Source organism: Pongo pygmaeus, chromosome 18, assembly GCF_028885625.2.
Source record: "Pongo pygmaeus isolate AG05252 chromosome 18, NHGRI_mPonPyg2-v2.0_pri, whole genome shotgun sequence".
Classification (NCBI taxonomy): domain Eukaryota; kingdom Metazoa; phylum Chordata; class Mammalia; order Primates; family Hominidae; genus Pongo; species Pongo pygmaeus.
This window is the reverse complement of record NC_072391.2, coordinates 79,984,340-80,007,189: the sequence shown is the minus strand read 5'-3', so window position 1 is coordinate 80,007,189 and position 22,850 is coordinate 79,984,340. Positions and strand designations below refer to the sequence as shown.

At 39.2% G+C, this 22,850-nt stretch overlaps 1 protein-coding gene and 1 long non-coding RNA gene across 8 annotated transcripts in view; one reads left to right on the top strand and one right to left on the bottom strand.

Moving 5' to 3' along the window:
• The window catches only part of LOC129015397 (uncharacterized), a 32,702-nt gene extending 14,583 nt beyond the window's left edge, over positions 1-18,119 (top strand). Inside the window, exons 3-6 of one of the 5 annotated variants that reach the window (XR_008494558.2) lie at positions 2,435-2,547; positions 8,472-8,540; positions 9,368-9,650; positions 17,819-18,119. This is a non-coding gene — a long non-coding RNA (uncharacterized LOC129015397). Of the gene's footprint in view, positions 1-2,434; positions 2,548-3,159; positions 3,861-8,471; positions 8,541-9,367; positions 9,651-17,818 lie in introns of those variants that run through there. The other 4 variants (XR_008494555.2, XR_008494554.2, XR_008494556.2 and 1 more) reach the window with 4 other exon arrangements.
• The window catches only part of CDH13 (cadherin 13), a 1,176,109-nt gene that overhangs the window by 1,058,374 nt on the left and 94,885 nt on the right, over positions 1-22,850 (bottom strand). The gene's annotated exons all lie outside the window — the stretch shown is intronic.

Here is a 22,850-nt window from a genome sequence, read left to right as displayed (position 1 = left end):
TGGGATCCCTTGTCCATCTTGTTCACTGTTTTCCCCGAAGTCTAAAAGAGTACCTGGCATATAGTAGGTGTCTAACACATGCCAGATGAACAAATCAATTAATCACTATAACAATTTCAAAATGTCCTGTAAAAAATCAAATTTAATTACATACACCTGAATAGCTTGAAATTTTTCTATGTCTTATTTATAAAATAGAAAATATTGCTATTAAAAATACACTTATGGCAAGATTTTTAATGTAAAAGATACAGAGAAGTATCTCTGGACAGAAATGTGAGAAAACATTAACAGTGGGGGAAGAGCAACACCCGACAAGTTTTCCATATTCACACCGTTTATGCTGACCAAGGAAAAGAATGCTGAGTGTTGGGTCTGTATTTTAAATTGTGTACATGAAAGGTATGTCTATTCTCTATCTAGGTGAAAAATATATTTTAATGTCTTTGCTGGAGCATTTGTTCCAACAGATTTCAAATTATGCCTTGAAAATACATATTAGTAGACGGGTGCAGTGGCTAATGCCTGTAATCTCAGCATTTTGGGAGGCTGAAGTGGGTGAGTGGATCGTTGGAGACCATCCTGGGCAACACGGTGAGACCCTGTCACTACAGAAAAAATGCAAAAATTAGCCAGATGCCATGGTGTGCACCTGTAGGCCCCACTACCCAAAAGGCTGAGGTGGGAGGATCGCCTATGCCTGGGAAGTCTGAGGCTGCAGTGAGCTAAGATAGTGCCACTGCGCTCCAGCCTGAGCAGCAGAGTGAGACCCTGTCTCAAACACAAAAAACGTATTGGCACTGGTCTACAATTATTAAAATGTTCACTGTTGTTCAAAACTGGTTTTGTCCAGAAGATAAAGACTAAAGCATTAGTTTTACATTTTTAAAAAACATCTCCAAAATAGAAATTGTACTGAGAAATAAAAGGTGATGTGGGCGATAGGATTTACTATACTATGGGATTTACTATACTATTCTGTTCACATTGTATAAATTTCAATATTTTATAATAAAACTTATTTTTAATGGTTACTCTCTTACATAATTTTTTTCTAAATATGTAATTAGTAATTTTATGCACTTAAAATTACATTAATGTCACTTATACTTTCCTTCAACATGTGCTGGAATTAAACCCATCAATTTGTTTTTAATGGACTAATGGAGGAATTTTCAGTATATTTTTGAGATGTATAGGTTGCCACCAGCTTTACTCAGTACTTGATGGATAGTTTCTATTTTAAAATATGGCATTTGTTGTGATATAATTTAAATTACTTTTATGCTGGGAGCATGCATTCTTCAGAGTTACAATTATGCAAAGAGAAATTATATATCATATTCCTACTTTATCTTCCTCTATAGTCCTCATTGCAGTTACTTTCACTCAGGTACAATTACATTAGAGAAAACAGAATTTCATATTTAAATTAAGAACAATTCTATTTAGAAAACTCATTTCAGTTCTTAGTTAATTACAAAAGAGAAATGGAACCCAATCTAAAAATAAACAAGTCAAGGCTCAAAAGTAGCAGAACTCACATAGAGAGCTATACATAATCAATAATTTAGAGCTCACACAAGCCCAGTTAATAGTACAAGTTACTGTATAATTTTATCTTTAAAATATTTTTAGATCTTTTCATTTACTATAAATGCTATGTATGTTCATTGTAGAAAATTTGGAAACTAGAGAAAAGAAAAAAGAAAAATCATAAAAATAAGATCATCCTGTGATTACTACATCCAAATGTAATCACTATTAATATTTTGCTGTATTTCTTTCAAATTCACTTTTTGGCGTACATGGGATGTAACTAACAATAGCCCTTATATTTTACAAGATTGTCATTTCTTGTGCTCTTAATTTCTTATGTTGGAACATACATGGTAAACCTTTCCCCATTATATTAACTATGCCTCTTAATAATGGCAGACTTTTTGGCCCAATGTTGTATCTACACCATGATTTATATAACCTGTCTGATATTGTAAGAAATTTAGAGTGTTTCAATTTTTTCCTATTATAAATGATGCTATAATCAATAACCCTATGTAATTTTTTCACATCTTTATTTCCACTTGATAAATTATTTAAAGTCAAATTTCTGGGTCAACACATATGAATATATTTAAGTATTTGAGAAAGAGAAATGATAAAAATCCCTGAAAGTTGTCGGTTAGACTCCAGTTGGCAATGCCAGATATCCATATTCTTTTCAATACTGTCTTGTCTTTCTAAAAACATAATTCCCTATTTGAAAAATAAAAATTGATCTATAATTTTTATTTGTTTATAGTTTAATTAATAGCAAGATTGAACATAACTGTTTGTGCCATGGCCATTTCTCCTTTTTCTTTCTTAAATGCTTATTTTTAAAATCTCCTTCTTTTCAATCCAACCACCTTATTTGAAGTCTACCATGTTACAGGCATAGAGATGAATGCTAACGATAGAAAATGAATGAGGCATGGACCCCCATCTTCAAGGATTTCACAGGCTAGCAGCAAAAGGTGCAAGAATGACTAATTCCAGTCTATTATTGTAAGTGCTTTATAGACATATGTATAAAATGCTTGTAAACCACAGATAAGGAAACAGAAAAGCCTGCAGGGGATTAGTGAAGGATGTGCAGACGTTGTAAAGTTTGAGCTGGGCTCTGACAAATAAACATAAATTCACCAGGCAGGTGGGAGAGAGAAAAGAGATTGTCCCAGCACAGGAAATAACATGTGGAAAGACAGAGAAGTAAATTCACGCAGAATGATGGAAGAGACAAACCACATATTGTGAAGGTTATTGTAAAGCTAGCCGAGGGTTTGAGCTGTATCAATGGAAATAGGGATTCACTGACAGGTTTTTGAGCAGAGAATGAACAGGACAAGTTTTGGGTTGTGAAAGTGGAAGGAAAGGAAAATCTGTGGTCATTTTGGGGTTTGGGGGTGCGGGGAGAGTGAGAGTGAGAGAGTATGTATACTAGGTCAAGGTTAACTATAAAATACTTTTAGCTTGGGTTATTCAATGTAGAGTAATATATTTACTTTTAAAAATATAGGCATGAGAAGGAGGTAATCCCTTTTAAAAAGTTATTTCTTTTATATAAACCCTAAAACAAAGCAACTGTGATCGAGTGTATTATTTTCCCCAATTTTTCAGTAGTCCCCATATGGAGCCTTTTGCTATGAGGCTTTGAAGTTCTTCCAAACAGAATGTTCCCCCATTGATGTTGGACTTGCTTTGCCCAGTGGGTGGAACTGACTGGGCACCAGCTCCTACCTAGACTTCAAGAAGCATCATGTGTTTCTATATGCTAATCTGGAAACTTTCAGTCTCCATCAGGAAAGGAATGTTTCCGAAGGAGCACGCTGTCCTCAGAAGAATGAGACATCCATGGAGCAGACCTGAATGAAACCCACAGTCTGCAGTCAAGCCCAGCTGAGCCCAGCCGAGTCCAGCCAAGATTAGCCAACCCCTCAGCCCATGGAGCAATGTGTAAGCCATGGAGTTTTAGCGTGGCTTGTTATGCAGCATTATTACAGGAACGGCTAACCGATACACTGGCATATTCCACCCGCATCTAGATACAGCCCATCTCTGTTTAAAGACACTTCTGAAGAAAGTGGGCTGGGCTAATACGCTGTACATTATCTGGAAAGTGGGATAATACAATTTGAAGTTTATGATGATTAAATGTAGCCCAGTTTCACCAAATGTGGACGTCATCTCATCAACTGGAAGTTGCTGATGAATTTCCATCCAGAATTAAAGTACTCAAGTCTCTTACATAAGAAATCAATCAACTATTGATTCTGTGGGGATGGCATGTATTATAATAAAATGCTAAGTAGACAGATATGAGCTCAGTCCATATTGTAAATAAGAATATTTACATCTTTGTTGCTTCCTTCTGGTCAGTCTTATGAATAAGCTGTTGAGTGGCATGGAGGTTTTAAAATCAGGTTGTAATAGGCTTCCGCATTCTGCTCATTAAGATAAAGAAAGGTTTACCAGAGAAATGGTCTATTAGGTGGTATTTTGCTTTCACTTGCAAATTAAGGGATAATTAGTTGTGAATATCTGGAGATGCAAAATCTATGTGTTTGACATAATTTCATAGGTAGTGAACACCAAGAGTTCAAGTATCTTTGCAGGGCAAAGAAGGGTTATTTTAAAGTTCAAAGAGATTACACAATATTCCATTCTGAATATATACTATTCAGGTAAATATTACAGGTGGCATATATTTATCTCACCATTCAGAACCAATAGTTTTTTTAACTTGTTAATATTTGGAAAAAGTTGACCAAGTCTGAATGTCATCATATTTTCCTTTTTCTTTTGCAGAAACAAGGTGTTGTTTGAAATATAGTTGAACCAAGATTTGAACTATTTTAAATAATTAAAGGCAAATTCCTGTGCCTTCCTTTAATTTGAAATAGCACTTCCTCCCTTAACACTTTTTAAAAATAAATAAACAGAATCCTCCTCATTGCTTAAACAGGGAGAGTAAGTAGGCTTAAATGATTCTTACCTTTGTAAACTGTTACTTGGTCTTCTCTCACTCTTAAAATTTACCAAGACAACTAAAGCATATTTCATGAGGAAAATTTCAAGAAGTCTGAGGTGGAATAAGACTCAGGGACTAAAAAAGCTTCTGAATTTGAATTTAAATGGGAATTCTTGGTAGGAAACTTCTCCTCCCTCACATCTAGCCCCATCTTGGTAGAAGATGGTTTCTTTATCTAAAAGTAGGTGGTCAGCTTGTCTAAATCACACATAAGGGCATATCATCTGAAAAGGATTTTTCCTCTGATTTATGTAATTACTAAAAAATATAATAGTTAAATCACATCTGGTTAGGCCATTAACAAGTTATCTTTATTGTAAAGAATAAAATGTTATGCAATTCTAACTGAAGAATGAATGATGAGTGACTATGAGATCTCAATCATAACCAGGGCACAGTTCCCAGGGGTGGGGAATAGCAAGGATTCATTTCCGAAAGGAAGGATAACAAATATATTTTGCTCACTGCTTCTTTGAATATTTAACTCATTTCTGCATTAACTTTGTCCACTAAAAGGTTCTGGAAAGTCTGTGATGTGTGAGGCACAGGGAACACAAAAGTTAGTAAGACAAGCCACTGGCCACCAGGGGTTGTAGGTGCAGCAGAATAAATGGTAAGACATGCTCATGAATAACATTAGTCAAAGAAATAGGTGAAATGTATGAGACGAAAGGAACCACCAAGGTTATATGAAATTTTAGGACATAGAGAGTTAATGCCTACAGAAAGAGATGACATTTTCCCCCAAATGCACTAGAGAATGGATAGGATTTAAATAAGGAGAAGGAGAGAATTCTAGGAAAAGGAAATGGTAGATACTGGCATGGGGTCAGGAACCTGAAAGGTATATTTCTATTTTAGTAGGTAGTGCTGTTTAGTTACAGCATGGAGAAAAGCGTAAAAGTGCATTAAGAAAAGGTAGCAGAGGGTTAAATACTAAGCTAAGGAATTTGGAAACTAGCTTGTGAGCCACTAAACATTTTAGGGTGGAAAGGTGATGTGCTAAAAGCACAGATTTGAAAGGTGAATGGGTAAGAATGAGAGAGATTTCAGGTGAGGACTCCGACAAGAGGCTTGTTTTTGTTTGGGATGGGCTTTCCACATCTTCACATTCCTAGAGTTTGACAGGAACACAAATTAAAGTCCTCTGTGCACAGTAAAGCCAGGTAAGAAGCCAACTTCTGTTTTAGAATAACATATTGGCCATGCAGTTATGTTTATTTTTACAATGGAAGTCACTGATTTTTTATTTATTTATTTATTTATTTATTTTCTTTTATTATTATTATTATTATTATTATACTTTAGGTTTTATGGTACATGTGCACAATGTGCAGGTAAGTTACATATGTATACATGTGCCATGCTGGTGCGCTGCACCCACCAACTCGTCATCTAGCATTAGGTATATCTCCCAATGCTATCCCTCCCCCCTCCCCCCACCCCACAACAGTCCCCAGAGTGTGATGTTCCCCTTCCTGTGTCCATGTGTTCTCATTGTTCAATTCCCACCTATGAGTGAGAATATGCGGTGTTTGGTTTTTTGTTCTTGCGATAGTTTACTGAGAATGATGATTTCCAATTTCATCCATGTCCCTACAAAGGACGTGAACTCATCATTTTTTATGGCTGCATAGTATTCCATGGTGTATATGTGCCACATTTTCTTAATCCAGTCTATGATTTTTTTTTATTGCTTTTCACTTTTCACCACAAAACACCCACCATATTCTTGCAAGAAACTCTTTGAGAGCAGACTAACTCTTAGCCCATCTCGGAGGACAGACTGTCATAAAACCTAACGAATGTGTGACAAGTGACTAGTTTAGCAAGATCAGTAAACTCTAGAGGCCTGCTGTACAACACAGTGCCTGTAATTAACAGTACTGTATTGTGCACTTAAACATTTTATTAAGAGGGTAGATTGCATGGTGGGTGTTCTTACCACAAACAAATCAACAAACACCAAAGGGGCATGAGGAAACGTTTGGAGGTGAATGATATTGGAGGCCTTGATTATGAAGCTGATGGTTTCACCAGTGCTTGTATATATCCAAACTCATCACACTGTATACATTAAATAGGAGCAATTTTTTGTATGTCAATTATACCTCAGTAAAGCTGTTTACAAAAAACAAATGCAGTGAAAGAACCTAGAGATTATAGAGGAAGAGGAAAAGGAGAAAGAAGTATGGGGAAAGTGTCCTCTATAGAACTCAGGGCAGGTTCTGCCAGGCCAAATCTCTGTGTCTGGGGTCATCAGTCAAAAATCAAACAGAGCAAAAATGAAAAGCTACCCTCAAATCCCCACCACACTATAAACCTTCTCTGCATTGAAATATGTTGCTTAAGTATGAAATGCAAGACTGTTGGGGCACTGGTTGATATTGAGATCATTTTGAAACAAGTCATCAGACCACCCCTCTCTTCCACACTAAGGAGCATGTTTCAAGGATTATATTTCTTTTGTTCAGTGGGAGGTAAAACAGATGCTGTGGTATCACACAATGCTCGGTGAAATGGAAATCACATGGAAGGGCAAAGGAGAAAAATATAGTGATGGATGAGTTGACAGGACATGACCCCTGGGTCTGTCTGAGGGCAGCAAAGAGAGAGACATGGGAGAGGGCTCCATCTTGACCCTCAGGTCTCCACCTGGATGACCAAGTGAATGGAAATAGCATTAAATAAAATTAGTCAGAATGAGTTTGACTCCTGATATGATGAGTTCACATGCCTTTGGGACATCCAGGTGCCCAGCACACAAATGAAATTGTTCTAGAGGGTTCGAGGCTTAAGATAAAGTTTCAGGCATTATCTCCTAAATGAAACTATGACAAGATAACTTGAAACTAACGCTGATGGAGAAGGCATAGAAAGTCAGAGAATATTTTTAAGAATCACTTAGGTGTTGGGAAGAGGAAAAGGAATGCAGAGAGGCAGAAAAGGAATATTCAGAGGGGAGGAAGAAACACGATTATGCTGCATCTGAGAAGTGAAAGGTGGAGGAACTGCCCAACTACAACACAATGAAAGAATTGAGGAAGAAAACTAAGCGAGGCCATCTGACCAGGTGTGGGAACCCCATCAAGAGTCCTTCTCTTAAAGTGGTGGGAAAAGATAGCAAATCAAATTGCCTGAAGGAGTGAAAGGGTAAGAGAGTGAGTGTATCATAAGAAGGTGGAAAGAGTGACTGTGTAGCCTGATTTTTCTAAAAATTTGTTGGTGATAAACATCAGAAAAATTATCTTATTAACTATGGGAGACTTGAACAGACTTAAGCTAGTGGAGAGAGGAAAAAAATACCATCACAAAATGAACTTTAACAAATATTTAGTGGGTTCCTAATATGTACCAGGCGTTGGAATGGGATGCTGCCCCATGGCTCTTATGTCTGTGTGTGGCAATGCTCTGTTTATTTTTACCATTAGCTCACTGCAGCAAGAATTGCAACTTGTTTATCAGTGCATCTAGGAAGGCTAGCATTGTGTCTGACATGTGACAGAGCCCCTGCAAACTTTTCTAGAATCAATGAGTGGCACCGTCTCAACCTTTAAGAAGTTGTTTTTTTCTTCCCTTAACAACTCTGCTTTATCTTTGGGGCCTTCCTTAACCTCCAAAGTTAAACATGTTTCAAGGATTATATAAATATATTTAGTTAGGCACCCACCCACCCAGGTGCCCATTACACCCTGGGTGTTCTTCCATCAAAGCAGTTTAAAGAGAGAAAAATCAGCAAGTGGCTTCAAGATTTTGACCAGTCCCTAAGCAAAGGAGAAACATAGAAAGCAAAACCTCAGCGCAGCTTACTGACTAGTTTGGAAACTCAGGGGAATTAATTTCCTATGCACTTCAGGTTTTTCATGAATCGCTTTTATTGGTTCTCCTTTTACTCTTGCAGGTTTTCCCAGGGCTAGACTGACTAGCTTGGCTGAATTCAAATGAGCAGAGAAACCTCTAAATCAGCCTAGTGAGTACAGCATCTGGTTTTTCTCATACTGTCAATCTCATGTAAATAGCCAAGCCACGCACATTGTAAGCAAAGCCTATTAGATTCCATTGGCTGGCTTGGCACCCAAGTTAAAAATGTAACTTGCTCTACAGTCTACCCAGCAAATAGCTTTCTTTGGCAGAACAGTGCGTTCAACTTGGGAGGGAATTTGATAAAGTGCTTTACTGGATGGCAACATTGTGGTCTCGCTTTCCTCAGATCACAGTGGGATAATGAAGCTGGAATCCATTTAAACCTTCCATTTCACCCCACATAGCTCATAGACACTGTGTCAAACCACATCACACTGCAATAAATGTGCTAAAATCTATAAGCTTATTCATCTATTACACATAGTACTCTGTCAGATTGGAAACAAATTATGGAATACAATTTCTTGATTTGCCCACTCATGTAGCTTTAGCAGAATCTCAAATCCAAGGCGATACTCTATGCCATGAAGTTGCATAAATAACTGTATTGTTACATGCCAAGTTTAGCAACACAACATTCTTGCTATGAATAGCACAGTCACTGCAGGCACAGACCCGGCCGTGTGACAAGGACTTATCTGCCCTGTCTGGTGTGACAGCTTCTATTCCTGTCATTGAAGCATTTGTGATTGGAACATTTGTGATTAAATAGTGTTCCTTCTGTATACCCTGGAAAATGATGAGCACAGGTAAACCTAAGCTAAGCAAAGACTGTCATGGATGATAATCAATGGGTGGGGAGATTTAATAACATAAACTGAATCTTTGAAGCCTTTTCCGTTGGCTTGTTTCCTTTTACTTTGCTCCTTTAAGGTGATCTTAGGCCATGGAGAATATACGAAAGCTTTACCTTCAAAAGAGAGAGTCTGCCAACTGCTCGTCACCTCCTGGTTCAAGCCACCTTCATCTCTCAGTTAGATTTCCGGAGTAGCCTCCTAATTAATCTTGCTTTAGCTGTTACTCCCTACATCCTCTATGTGCTGGACATTGTGATGTGCCCCCAAGATCCTACTTCAATGGAGGAACCATGGCACCAGCTGCTGGGAGTGCAGTCAGCAGGCAGCCCTCGGCTCTCAGCTTCTCAACAATCACCCAGGTGATGCTCCTTCCTTGTAATTGTCATTGCCATTGAAAGTCCTATATTCAATGACCGATCAACACCGGAGTATAAAGGCCTGGCCGTCTTGGGCCAAACAGGGTCAATTCTGAAGCTCCTAGTGAGTGTCCAAGGTTGCCATTGGTCTGTATCATAGCTGGACTTCCTCTGCTCACTCCTGCTTCCTGCCCCTGCTTTCCGTAGGTGTTGGCCCTGAATGCTAAATTCCATCTCAGAGTTGCTTCTTCAACCTACGACAGTGGATGTATCACAAAGAGCCAGAATCCTCCTGTTAACGCTCTGCAGAATCCTCCCTCTCTCCCCTACAGTGGCCCGCACGCACCCAGGCCCTGCCCTCCACTCACCCCTTTGCCCATTCTGTTGCAGGCACACCTGCCTCCTCAAACACACTAGGCACACTCCCATCCTGAGACTCCTATGTGCTGCCTGTCCCCTCTACCTGGAAAACTCTTCTTCTAGATGTAGGTGGACACATTTTTGTTTTCTATAAAAGGACAAATAGTAAATATTTAAGTTTTTCTGGGCCACAAAATTGCAACTGCTTAACTCTGCCATTTGAACACAAAAACAGACACAGATAGTGCATAAACTAATGGTCCTGGCTGAGTTCCAATGGAACTTTATTCATGAAAACAAGTAGTGGGCCAAAGTTGGCCCATTGGCCATGTTGCTGACCCTGACCCCAGATGGTCCTGTGGTTCCTGCACCTCCTTCAGGTCTCAACTCAAACACTTCCTTCCTTCTGAAATCCCAACTCCAATATTAGTTCTCTTTCCCACCTTGTGTTCTCCATGGCCCTCATTGCTATCTGGTATACTCTGTTTTCTCTACGTTTTGTCATCCTCTATTTTCCCTGACTAAGAAGTAAGTGCCATCAAGGCAGGGATTTTGCTTGCTTTGTGTTCCTAAGAAAAGTCACTGGTTCATGATAGGTGCTATGTACTTATTTGTTGAATGCAAGAATAAGTGAATACATATTCAGGTAACTGGGTATTTTCTCCAGTTTTTGTTTTGTGTTAAGTAGTGTGTTTCTTTTCTCTTCGTATCTTAAGCAGTTCCTTTTGCCATTTATATCCTGATAGAGTTTGGTACTTAAAAGCATAAGTCTTGCTAAAAGACCCCCTTGAGTTTTAAACCCCAGCTTAGTCACCTGTTGGGTCTGTGACCTTGAGCATCTATAGAACCTCACTAAGCCTCAGTTTTCTCATTTGTAAGATGGAGATGGAATGTTGAATGTCTTGCAGGATCACGATGATGAAAAACACTCAGCACAGAACCAGTCACCTATCACTTAATGAGAGCTCTACACAGCCAAATCATTAACTCTTTCCCTTGGTTAGTATTCTTCCCAGAGAAGATAATGATCATGTTTACAAATTAGGTCATATGCCTTTAAACAAAAACTCACATATACATGCAAAAGATCATTTGATTTTTTTTACATAGAAAAAATAGGAAAAACAGAACAATTATAATGACTATTTATGGACAACTCACTCTGTGTCTGCTGCTGGGCTGATAACTTTACATGTTAGCCTCCACACAATCAATAATGCATTGGGGAGGACCAGTGAAATGATTTTCTGCATGTCCTCACTTGTCTGGGTATGTAAAGCCAGCCAATGTGAGGACACATTGTTGAGATGCAAACGTTGTTAAGGGCACCCAGTTGGATAGTAAACTTCTCTGCCTCATGCTTGAAGACTTTGTCACAATCGATAGGCACAATTACCCACACATTGCAGAGTATGCCTGTGGAATAAACCTGGTTACTATTGACATTTGCCTTATGTTGAGAAAGCAGAAAAAGAAATGGAGATATCTCTTCTGCCTGACACAGCTTCAACTCCATTTGTCTTTCTGGGACCCTAAACTTAAATTTAAATTCCAGATAGGAACTCCCTCTAGTTTCCCCATCAGACTCTTCCTCTGTAATGGGTATCCAGACTCCTCACTCATCCCCAGATGTCAGACACCAACTCTGGATGTAACCAGAAATCCAAAGTGACTAAACAGATCCTCAGTGTTCCTGAAAACATGAGCTATTTATCACAGTAAATATGTATGAATAACAGTAAGCCTTTGGAAATCAGTGGTTAGATATCTGTAGTCACTAGCACACAGACTAGAAAATTAACTACTGCTGGCTTTTATCTCTCGGCTTTTGGGATGGGCTGGTAGCAACTGGCCACTCATTTCTTGAGCAAGAATAAGAGGGATAAATCTCTTTTAAACAACCCTCATTCCATTCCATTCATCTTCCTGCTTCAAATCATTTACAACAGCTTCAGAAATAGATTTGTCCTGGCTGGTCTTTAAAGAGACAGTCAATAACAATATGAGAAATAATTACTATACCTGGAGAAAGTGGGCATTGATTTTTACCAACTACTGGGGCCTCAAAACTGAATTCAAATATGTTGTAGTTGAGTGATAGCCATTTATTACTTAACTAACTCGCTGAATTAGTACGTAACTTGGGCTGGATGGAGCTGACACTAAAATTCTTAAATACAGACCTATTTTTTTTTTAATCACAATTCAGTTCAGCTACAAACATAATATTTTCAACAAACTGCGTAAGGCTCCAAAGACACGATGATAAAGAAGATGGACCTATCTACCTGGGGAAATGTGCAGTCTTTTGGTAAAAAGGAAGTAATAAGCCAGCACATAATTCATCATTTAACTATAATTAAGGCAAGTGTCATGAGGAAAAATGCGCATAAAGGGAAGAACTCATTTGGTATTGAAGGGATCGAAGAAGTCTTTTTTGAAGAAGTCACACTTAAGCTGCAGATCAAAGAAGGAGGAGTTAGGTAGGCAAAGGGAAGAAGAGATTGTTTCAGGTAGAGGAACCACTCAAAGGCCTGGAAGCTAAAGAGAACCTGCCCCATTCAAGCAGTGATATTCTGGTAATGTTAATAATTGGCTCTACACAAAAACCAATATAGGCATACCTAGGCACATATATGTTGATTATGTATTTCATTGATATCAAAGATAAGTAACATATAATTTACAAATAATAAAACATACAATTTTCTATATTGTAAATTGTACACATAGCCAATTGATTCTCACAGAACGCTTTTGTTGATTTTTTTTCCAAACTCTTACACTTGTAGCCAACTTACAGTTAGAACTGATGAGCAAGTGTGGTTCCCATATCAATATTCATTGACATTTCCATTTAAATGAACAAGCAAGATTGAAAATAAAACAATGACCTAAGTCAAAATTTCACTTATTTGTCAATGTCTTGAGCAGCTTCTTTGCTGAATCCCATAATAGTTTTCAAATATTTAAAGAATATGTCCTCTCTTCTGGGGGGCGATATACAATGTAACAACTACCAGAATCAACACATTTTTAAAATTTAATTTGCATTCTTAATGTTTTCTCTATCACTTTTGTAAGTCTAGACTAGAGGTCAGCAAACTATGAGCCTGTTGTTTTGGTAAATAAAGTTTTACTGAAACACAGCCATACTCATTTATTTATATATATATATTCTATGACTGTTTTCCACTCTTCAGCTGCAGGGTTGAGTAATTGCAACAGAGGGTTTGGTGCCCACAAAGCCTAGGATACTCCTCTAGCTTTTTACAGAAAAAAGTTTGCTGACTGCCATTCTAGTTCAAAAACAAGACATCTAGCCCTTAAGTGTTTGCCAGTTCCTGTCATATAAATACTCCCGGCATGGCCAGCTTCAAGCTGCCAATGTGACTTCACTGAATGAAGTGCTGGCAGCTATGAGCAGCTGTTCCCCATTATATAGATTTCACCATACACAAATAATAGGACTAAATAAGCATAGAAAATAGTAAAATGTAGTAAAATAATCAGGAAATGGTCAGTTTTGTGCCCATATTACCCTAGTTTTAATATAACTTAATTATAAGTTGATACAATTTAATTTTTAATGATAACTGTATTTAACAAAACATTTGAAAAATTCATGAAAATATAACAAATCTGGGCTGGACTGAGCTGGCTGCAGCAATTATTACCTTAAGCCAACTGAAAGACATCAGGTGTACCTCATTTGATTGTGCTTCACTTTATTTCATTTTGCAGATACTGTATATTTTACAAATTGAAGGTTTCTGGCAACCCTGCATTGAGCAAGTGTATTGGTGTCACTTTTCCAACAGAATGTGCTCACTTCTTGTCTCTGTGTCACATTTTGGTCTTTCCTGCAATATTTCAAACTTTCAAATTATTATGACACCTGTCATGGTGATCTGTGATCAGTGATCTTTGATGTTACTATTGTAACTGTTTTGGGATGCCACAAACCATGCCCATACAAGAAGGCTAACTTAATAGGTAAATGTTGTATGTGTATGTCCTGACTGCTCCACCAAGCAGCCTTTCCTCTCTCTCTCTCCCTTTCCTCAGGCCTTTCTATTCCCTGAGACACATAATAATGAAATTCGGCCAACGAATAACCCTACAATGGTCTCTAAATGCTCAAAGAAAAGGAAGAGTTGCACACCTCTCACTTTAAATCAAAAGCTAGAATGATTAAGCTTCTTAGTGAGGAAAGTATGTTGAAAGCCAAGACCGGCCAAAAGCTAGGTCTCTTAGGCCAATCAACCAAGTTGTGAATGCAAAAGAAAGCTCTTGAATGAAATAAAAAGTGCCATTCCAGAGAAAACACAAATGATATAAAAGTAAGACAGTCCTATTGCTGATGGGGAGAAAGTCTAAGTGGTCTGAATAGAAGATCAAACCAGCCACAGCATTCTCTTAAGCCAACACCTAATCCAGAGCCCTAACACTCTTCAATGCTCTCAAGGCTGAGAGAGGTAAGGAACTACGGAAGAAAGGTTGAAAGCTAGCTGAGTTTGGTTCATGAGGTTTAAAGAAAGCTTTCTTCATAACATAAAGACTGTAAGATGAAGCAGCAAGAGCTGATGTAGAGAGTTGCAACAAGTTTTCTAGAAGATCTAGCTAAGATCATCAACAAAGGTGGCTACACTAAACAGATTTTTCACGTAGATAAAACATCTCTATATAGGAAGAAGATGTCATCTAGGAATTGCCTGGATAGAGAGAAGTCAGTGCCTGGCTTCAAAGCTTCAAAGGACAGGCTGACTCTCTTGTTAGGGGCTAAACAGCCAGTGACTTTTAGTTGAAGCCAGTGTTCATTGACCATTCTGAAAATCCTAGGGCCCTAAATAATGATGCTAAATTACTCTTGCAGTGCTATTTTTAAAAAGCCTGTCTAACAGCACATCTGTTTACAGCATGGTTTACTGAATATTTTAATCCCATTGTTGAGACCTACTGCTCAAAAAAAAAAAAATTCCTTCCAAAATATCACTGCCTATTGACAATGCACCTGGTCACACAAGAGCTCTAATAGAGATGTATGAGATTAATTTTTTCATGCCTGTTAATGTAACATCTATTGTGTAGCCCATGGATCTAGAAGTGACTTCAACTTTCAAGTCTTATTATTAAAGAAATAACATTTTGTAAGGCTGTTGCTGCTAGAGATAGTGATTCCTCTGACGGATCAGGGCAAAGTGAACTGAAAACCTTCTGAAAAGGATTCACCATTCTAGAAGCCATTAAAAATATTCATGATTCATGGAAGGAGGTCAAAGTGTCAACACTAAAAGAAGTTTGGAAGAAGTTGATTCTAGCCTTCATAGATGACTTTCAGGGGTTTATGACTTCAGTAGAGGAAGTAACTGCAGATGTGGCGGAAACTGAAAGACAACTATAATTAGAAATAGAGCCTGAAGATGTGACTGAATTGCTGAAATCTCATGATAAAACTTGAACAGATGAGGAGTTGCTTCTTATAGATGAGCCAAGAAAGTGGTTTCTTGAGATGGAATCTATTCCTGGGGAAGATACTGTGAACATTGTTGAAATGACAACAAAAGATTTCAAATACTACCTAAACCAGTTGATAAAGCAGTAGCAGGGCTTGAGAGGATTGACTCCAATTTTGAAAGAAGTTCTACTGTGGGTAAAACGCTATCAAACAGCATCACATGCTACAGAGAAATCTTTTGTAAAAGAAAGAGTCAATTGATGCAGACAACTTCATTGTGGTCTTATTTTTAGAAATTGCCAAGTCACCTTAGCCTTCAGCAACCACCACCCTGATCAGCCAGAAGCCATCAACATCATATCAAGGCAAGACCCTCAATCAGCAAAAAGATTATGACTCCCTGAAGGCTCAAATGATCATTCATATTTTTTAGCAATAAAGTATTTTTAAATTAAGGTATGCACACGTTTTAGACATAATACTATTTTGAACTCAACAGACTACAGTGTAACTGTAGTTTATTATTTATATGCACTGGGAAACAAAAAAAACTGTGTGCCTCTCTTTATTGTGATATTCACCTTATTGCTGTGGTCTAGAACTAAACCTGCATTATCTCTGAGGTGTGCCTGTACCGTGTCGCTGGGGAAGAAAAGTGGATGGATGGAACAAGCCCATAAGGGTAAACTGAACAAGGCCTTGTAAGCCAGGTTGCGGAGATTAGTGTTTATTTTTGCAAGAAATGGGGTGCCATTGAAGGATTGCATCTGAGAAGCAGTGTGATCCCTCCCAGCCCATATTATCAAATGTTTTTAATGCCAGAGAACATTTTTGGAGTGCTTTGTATATGTCAAGCACTCTTCCATGTGTTTTACAAATATTGATTCTCACAGCAGCCCTATAAATAAGGTATTCATATTACCCTGTCATTTTCCAGAGGAAGCAGAGATAATAAGTAATAGAGCAGCTTGCCCAAGGGTTTGAGTAATGAGTAGAGGAGCTGAGATACAAAGGGAAGATTCTAACTTTTCTCTCATTCAGGGGGAATTTAAAATTGCAGGCACAGGGCTGTGTCCAAAACACGAATAAGGAATTTCTTGACACAGAATGGGCTGAGCTGTTCAAATGCTGTAGACTTGAATGGCAAAGATGGGCGGAGTGGGTCTGGGGCAGGTCATGGGGACCGTTGTATGGTGAGCAGATTCCCGTAGGTTGGGGCTGCCTGTCTTTCAAGACGAAGAACTTTGGAAACTGATCACATAGGAACATGCAGAACTAAGCCAGCTACTGGTAATGTGATTTCTTTTTTTTTTTTTTGTCCTAGCAATGTAAGTACCTCCAGAATCTACTCTGACACTTTCTCCAGTCTTTTATCCTTTGATAAATGATATGAGCAAGGAGGGAAAGAATATACCATGTTCTAAATGTGATGAGCTCTTACCCTTTAAATCTCAGTAGCTTCCACAGAAGCCAAAGTTGATCCTTAACTCTAAGTGCAGCTAATGTATCTCGAAATCACAATAGACCTGAATATTCTCCTGGGTAGAGAGGGAATAAGGAGGAATGGCTACTGGTTAGAAGCTGTGGTGGCTGCTAAGTGCATCACAGACATATGTGATTTAAACTGAAATTTTACCTTCCAGGGAAAATGAAAATCAGTCGATCTTCTAATTTGGTGCATTAGAGAGGGAAAAAAATGCAATGGGAGAGGATAAAGGCACATCTTACAACTGTAACCTCCAGGGATTTACCAATACAACAGGGATGCCCCCAATGCAAACACCAGAGTGCGTCCACAAAGGAGAACAATGGAAGAAAATGCCAAAAAAATAAAATGCAGTAACCGCTGCTCTACTGCTGTCATTTGATTTGCCACTGCTTCCCTATACCACCTGTGCATCTTGTAACACCCCCCTCCACCACTGCCCTCATCCCCTTGCCAAACGACAGTTTCTAATAGGCACAGGCAATTTCTGATGGATGGGAATCCTGGGTACTTCATTAGAAGAAGAACAAAGGCAGTTTTGTAGTAATTTGGACTTGTTCATCATCAAAGACAGGTCCCTGCTGCTTTGTGTAAATAAGTAAGTCATGGTCTAACTCTGGCCTCAGACAGACAACAGCTCTGTGCCTCAGTGTTTTCATCTGGGAAATGGGGATAATACTATTAATACTACTTTCCTCATGATGTAGTTGTAAGAATTCCATGAGACAGTAATTCAATGAAAACAATAAAAGCTAATATTTCTCAAGGGGGTGCTATGCACCAGATACTGTTTCAAGCACTTAATCTCCGCTAACCCTTACAAATTTTCTCTACCAACATATGAAGTCTCTGATTTCTCTTTTGCAGATGAGGAGACTGAGGCACAGACTACTTATGGAATGTGCCCAAGGTGATAAAGTAAATAATGAAACAAGTGGTGCTTGAAATAAGCTGCAACAGATGCAGACTCTAATCCAGAGGTCAGCAAACAACAGCCCACCAGCAAGATCCCACCTACCACCTGTTTTTGTACAGCTCATGAGAAAAGAATGGTTTTTATCATGTAAACAGGCAAAAAATGTCAAAAGAAAATAACAGTTTGTGGTCCATGAAAATTATATGAAATTCCAGCTGCAATGTCCACAATAAAGTTTTGTTGGAACACAGTCACATCCTCACTTATATGTATATTCTTGCTGCTTTTATACTATGTTGGCTAAATTGAGTAGCTGGATGAAGATCTTATAGCTTGCAAAGGCTAAAATATTTACTTTACAGGAAAAGTTTGCCAACACCTGCTCCAAACGACTACAGGATACAGTCAACCAATCTATTTGACCCCTTGGTGCTGTATAACCTACCGTGTGCACATGCACACAGCACACACACATTTACGTCTGGATATCTTTCCCATAAGTAAAACTAACATTTTCAAGTACACCAGAAATGTCCCATGATTGATGAAACCCTGTACCAGTTCCCTAAGCAGCTGAGCTCCCTCTCACCATCAGGGACTGCTTGAATGGCACAGCCATCCCCCTGTGCACCAAAGGTTTCACACCTTCACCTGAGAGCTTTAATAATTCTCCCATCTTAGCCAAGAAAACTCTACCACATAACCTCAGGCCTTATTAAGTCTATGAACAGAAAGGTAACTGGAGAACTGCAATAATTATCTGGTTAATGAGTTAAAAATCACTCTTGCCTGAAATAACCTGGTAATAAGTAAGTCTTGCTATCGTATTCATTAAAAAGGAACATTTCTCAGACAGCCAAGAGTAATGAGGATGGTGTTGAAATCAGTTTACAAGTCAGCATCTGGGGCACTGCATACAATTTTCCAAAGTAAAAATAAAGGTACAATGTATAGAGAAAAGCCACCAAGTAAAGTTGAAGGCACTTCTTAATTTCAAAATGAGAATATCTAGCATTCATTAAGAGGTCACCATGTGCCAGGAATGAGGCTTATAGCTTTATGCAGATCATTTTACCATTCCTTAAAACACTTAAATGTGGTGGTTACTATTTTCATCCCCATTTTTCAGATGAGAAAGTTGGGGCTCTGAGAAGTTGCATGACTTCCTCAAGGGTATGCTGCTGATAAGTGGTGGAGCTAGCTTGTAAGCCAAGCAGTCCAGCTCCAGAACCCACTATTCTCCCTCACTATAGATAGAACAATAAGCCAAGACATCTTGTATGCTCTGCCCAAGGCCACAAACCTGGTTTAGTGACAGAGCTGGGACAATTCAGAACTCGAGAGACAATAACGAGTATGGGGAAAGAGACATATGTACATTATTTGCAATGAAGGAAACAGCAGGAAAACTTATTCTTTTTATTCTAGTTCCAAATCATCATCATCGCCATTACCACAACTGTCATCATCACCATGACCATCATCATCACCATGACCATCATCATCACCATCACCATCATCATCACCATCACCATCATCATCACCATCACCATCATCATCACCATCACCATGATCATCATCATCACCATCATCATCACCATCACCATGATCATCACCATCACCATCATCATCACCATCACCATGAGCATCATCACCATCACCATCATCATCACCATCACCATGATCATCATCACCATCACCATCACCATGACCATCATTATCACAAAATAAGCTAATATTTATCAAGAACTTAGTATTGCCAAGCCCTATTTAAAATGTATTATCTCAGTTAATCCTTATGAGGCCATCTTATTTAATCCTTAAAACCACCCTTTAAGTATGAGCTAAATTATCCTGATTTTATAGGTGGGGAAGCTGAATCACAGAGATGGCTGACCCAGCCAAAGACATCCAACTGGAAGATTGAGGGTATAAGATCAGTTTGACTCTAGATTCAATCATCCCTGCTCTTGTCCCTGGCTCCCCTGTTTGTGGTTTTGGCCATCAACTTGGAACATCTGGGTGCCTTCCAGTCTCTCACAGGGCCCTGTGATTCTCTCAGCTACTTTGCCCAGCACCTTTCCAATCGCATTACTTGTTTACATGACAGTCTCTTTTGACTATCCATCTTCACACATGTGCACACACATACAGTATAAACTCCTTCAAGTCAGCTACTCTAGGTGGGGGTGCCTCCATCAGGCATAGCATTTGAGGGCATCCCAATAAATGTAGAATGAAGGACAGCATCATGACTCTACCATCATGACTCTAGACATCATCTAGGCTCTACCAAAAAACATACATGGGATCATCCTCTGAAGAAATGTCTCAAGGCCTTAGTTTATCATGTATTAAGTGATAATGAGGGCACCTGCCCTGTAGGATTGTCATTTGAATTAAAAAGGACTAGTCATATCAATAGCATGGCACCTGGCAAAGGAGCATTTGACAAAAGACAGCTATTATTAATAAAAATACCTCTAAAGAATAAATACATGAATGGTTGCATGGATGGATGGATGGAAGGATGACTGGATTAATGAAATTTTAACTAATTAGAAGGACTTGTTTGAGAACAAAAATGAGAAATAAGAAAAAGTACAATTTGTGTATATAACAAAAAAGCTCTTTACCCTGCACAATTGTAGGATCTTTCAAGCTTCACAAGGCCTAAAGGATCAGGCTGTGACCCCCAGACAAGCCCCACTCCAAGAAAGGCCCAGAGGGTACCAATGAAGTTGTTCATTTTCAAAACTCAGCCCAGCATTTGGCTCTGCTGGGCACTTACCAGAGTTATTTCAAGACTATTGCTCCCAACATCATCTGTTATTGCCTGCAAGGAGGGGAAGAGGGGATGGGAATAGACAAAATAACAGGTAAGACTGAAAACTCCATCAAGGCCAGAGCTGCACCTGCTTTGCTCAACCCTGAGAACCTAGCACATGGCACAATTTCTTATGTTTTTAAACTGATTACTCAAGGTAGGCTAAATTCTATATTCTAAAGCAAAAACAAAAAGAAAATAACTGCAAAATTTCAACAAGTGAACATTGTGAAGATTTATCTTTCACTCCTGTGGCAATCTGGCATGGATTTTTGTATTTGCAAAGGAGTTTGGGTGGTTGGTAACTGCTTGCTGTCATTTAGGAACCCAGACTCCTCCTTCCATCTTGTGACTCCACTGTTCCCCATGAGATCCTCTTCCTCCAGGTGGCAGACAGAGGAATAGGGCAAATTTGCATGGAGAACTTCACAGGAGGTTTTGCAGGAGTAAGGTGGACCTTACATCATCCCACACCCCACAGACCAGAATCCAGTCACAGAGAACTTAAGGGAGGCTGGGGAATATAATCTAGCTATGTTCCCAAGACAAAGAAGGAAGAGAGCTGGTGAATAACTAGCCAGTCCCCACAAAAAGGTTCAATAAATATGTGCTGAATGGAAAAGCAAATGCCCACAAGCAGCAAAGAAACACAGCCCTGAAAGCGGATGAAATACAAGGGTGAGGAGGAACAGAGTGTCACCTACATACACAGATTTAAGGAGATATATTACAATCATTCTCAAGCTGGAACTCAAGCCACCCAAATGCTCCCTTCAGGTAACTTCTCATGTGGAACCCCTCCTTCCCCAGACTGTTCCCCAGGTCCACCTGTTCTCCATTTTTATCTGTGCTGGTGGCTTTAGTCCTGATTTCCAGATGTTGGACTAGACTGAAGGTCAACTTTAGACATCTTGGCCCTATATTAGGGGACAAGAAAAACATTCTGATTTAATATCCAGTTAAGGTACCAGAAATAATTTATTGACTCTTAAAATACAAATGTGAGAAAACATGTGCCTTGGCCCCAGGTGCCATTTGAGTAAAAGCAGACAGAGCTTCCTGGTGCTGGACATGCCATCAAATCAGGGCACTCTTCACTGGTGGGCTCATGTGAAAGAGGCTTATATGTATGTATCTGCATCCCTGGTACCCTGTGAGAATCTTGGGGATAGGAACTGAATTATTGACTCCTGACCTTCCTGCAGGAGAACTGGGCAGAGCTTGCATACAATGGCAGGTGCTCGTAGTATGTACCTGTCCTTCTGTCTACCTGCCATCTCTCAGGTTCTCCATGCACCAGTGTCCTAGTGCGTCTTTGGGAAATCACCTCTCTCTCCATACTTGGTCCATGAAAATAAGGGTGACTCCACCCCCAGCTGCAGAGCTGGCCATGTGACCCTAGCCTAGCCAATTCATCTGGCACAGTACCTGTGTCGTGTTCATGGGACCCAAACTGGGCAAATCATTGTCAGCCTTCTGCAAGGACTGTTCAGGAATAGCAGCCTTCTCTCTCTCTGCTGGGGTTATGAAATTATAAGGCTACAGATCTGAGTCTCCTAGTAGCTGGTATCACATGGGAAGACCCTGTCTGAGAGTGAAGTCACCATAGAAAAAAACAGAGCCAAGAGATGGAGAGAAACCATTTAACAAGATTCAAGCCCCTGTATTCACTTTTGCCTAAAACTCAACTCCCTGGACCTTTTCAGTTAAGTGAACTATACATTTCCCATTTGAGTTAGACATTAACCCCTTAAAACTGAGAGGGTTCTGATGAAAATACATCTCCAACTCATTGCATTAAATTGAAACAACATTTGAAAAAATGTTTATTCTATACTCTGTTGTGTTTCCATCCAAACCAAGAAGTCTTCCTTGAATCCCATCCCTTCCTCCCGATGGGCCCAGTGGCAGTGTTGTCTGTCTGACTATGGGTCAGTGGAAGAGGGTAGGGACACAGAACTCAAGCATGTGACACGCCCCAACTACATTTCATGAAAGCACATCAGGTCCTTCCATCCCCACTGCCACAGCATAGTGTTGCCTAACTGGCATTTCCCCTGGTCTGCACCTACAGCCTCCTGATGACTCTCCTCCCTGCCCTCTCTGCTCCATCACAGTGAACAGATTGACCCCAAAACTCAGCTCATTGGATGTAC